The sequence below is a fragment of the Sardina pilchardus genome, chromosome 12 (genome assembly GCF_963854185.1).
Source record: "Sardina pilchardus chromosome 12, fSarPil1.1, whole genome shotgun sequence".
Classification (NCBI taxonomy): domain Eukaryota; kingdom Metazoa; phylum Chordata; class Actinopteri; order Clupeiformes; family Clupeidae; genus Sardina; species Sardina pilchardus.
The window spans coordinates 25,847,731-25,850,230 of NC_085005.1; the positions used below are offsets into that span (position 1 = coordinate 25,847,731).

Consider the following 2,500-nt stretch of genomic DNA (forward strand, 5'->3'; position numbering starts at 1 on the left):
TGTGCCTGCATGTGTGCGTGTGTGTAGCATCATGTCATGTCAAACGAGGTAGACACCAGCACATCTTCTTCATACCTCAACATAAACCCATTCACATCATCCTGCAATACAAAATGGCATTAATCTCAGTCATGCCAACATACATAATATATAATAATAATAATACAATTTATTTATAGAGCACTTTTCAAGCACAGAGCATAGTGCTTTACAAGCAAACAATTAAAAACAAAAACATATATAGTGCATTTCACATGCACAGAGTGCAACTCAAAGCGTTCCACACAAAAAGACACAAATTGAAATATATTTCCTGAAAGGCAGGTTGGCAGATACGATACAGTACAGTCAATCTATAGTCGGTGCTTTAACGCGAGCTATTGATGGTATTATGTCGTATCAGACGGATTATTTGTGTACAGTCCCCGAGGCTGGAGAGAGATCTGTCATGTACTGTAGCAGCCTCCCTTGTTTGCATGAGTTTTGCATGTTGCTTCCTGCTTTAAGCTCATATAATACCTCACATAAACACCGGGTCTGACCGTCGTCCAGCGCGCTCCAGGTTGTCGTGGATACAGCCCCATTCATTCCGAAACATTTCAGACGTAATGTAAACTCGCCAAACACAGTTGAGCCGGAGCAAAGCTCCGTAGCCACTCTGTTGCTACCCCGTGCATAATGGGCGTGCCGAGCTTCCTGCTCTCTTATGGGCGCTCAGTTCAGTTTTAAAGCAACACTAAAGAGTTTTTCATACCTTAAAACAACGTTTCCAAAATCGTTTCAGCAGTTCATCAACTCGTAACAGGGTGAACGGCACTTCTGCATTCGCTTCGCAGCCCTCTATCGGCTATAACCGCACTATGTACAGCACTATGTAAGTTTACCAGATCGGGTAGCGGGTCTGTAGTTCGATGGAATGAGACATACAGTCAGAAACTACAATTTTAACTTGCTTCGATTTCGCAATACATAATACTCTCATAAAATCTTGCAACATACTCTATCTTGTATGTGTGGACATCGTTATTTGCTGGATAAACAAATAGTGTGCGTGCTACAGAGAGCTTTAGTGTTGCTTTAAGTGGGAGAGCTCAATCAGAAGAGAGGCCCTGGTTTGTTTCTCACGGTCCGCAGCTCAGCTTCACAAATTCAGCCATTCTGACGACATGAAATAACCCGAATCCAACAGAACTGACATGATAAATTACAGATACGGGGGACAATTTGTATTTGTTTTATTTCCGTATTTGGCATTTGACGACGCGTTTCCATTAGCGCGTTATTCGCACCGCTGCCATTTGAGGCCCGTGGTGGTGGTGCCACTGCTTCTGTGCTCCTCTGCTCAAAGATGAATCATCATTACAAAATGTTTCAGACATCATCTTAAGTCGCCAAGTAAACACCAAACTCCCACACTTACCGAATGGACACACTCACACACTCTCCAGCTGTGAACGGCCACACACACACATGCGCGTGCACACTCTCCACTCTCCTCTCTCCTCTCTCTGGCTGGGGAGTGGTGTGTGTTGGTGTGATCGCGAGTGTGTGTAGTTCGACTTAAACAGCCTGAGGAGAGTGAGAGATGAGAGGAAGGGTGCCAGGACAGCATGCGCATGCACGCACACAAACACACACACACAAGCACACACACACACACACACACACACACACACACACGCACGCACGCACGCACGCACTCACACACACACACACAAACACACACACGCTCACACACACATAAACGCACGCACACACACGGGCACACACACACGGGCACACACACACACACACACACACACATACACACACTCACACACACACACACACACACACACACACACACACACACACACACACACACACACACACACACACACACACACACACATACACAAACACACACACACGCGCACACACACACACACACACACACACACACACACACACACACACACACACACACACACACACACACACACACACACACACACACACACACTCACACACACACACACACAGGGGGATGGGGGATCATTGGTTGGGGAGGGGTATGTCACTTCCAGAAGTTGAAAGAAAATATTTGCCCTCAGGTCAGAGGAAACCAGCAGAGCCAGTGGCCCATAAAAGTACAGACAGCACCCCTCATCACACACACACACACACACACACACACACTCATATACTGCACACACACTCTTGCTGTCACCTCTTCCCTGTCCCTCTGTCTCACACACACAGTCAAACAGGCACAGACACTCAAACAAGCAAGCACACACACACACACACACACACACACACATCAGGCCCCTCTCTCCTGCTGGTTAACCATTAGCGTTGTGCTTTAGCCTGGGGCAGCCCCAGGGCCCTAGAGGTCATCTGCATAATGGACATTAATTATTAGCGAAAAGACACTTATCGCCAGCGCATAATGAAGGCTCAGGTTGCAGACGGGCTATTTTTAGAAGTACCGTTGTGCCTGGCCACTGTCGCCGCCGAC

General features: G+C 47.0%; 1 protein-coding gene across 1 annotated transcript in view; it reads left to right on the forward strand.

Annotated features, from left to right (window-relative positions):
• Positions 1-2,500, forward strand: part of plcb1l (phospholipase C beta 1-like) — a 137,273-nt gene that overhangs the window by 74,103 nt on the left and 60,670 nt on the right. The gene's annotated exons all lie outside the window — the stretch shown is intronic.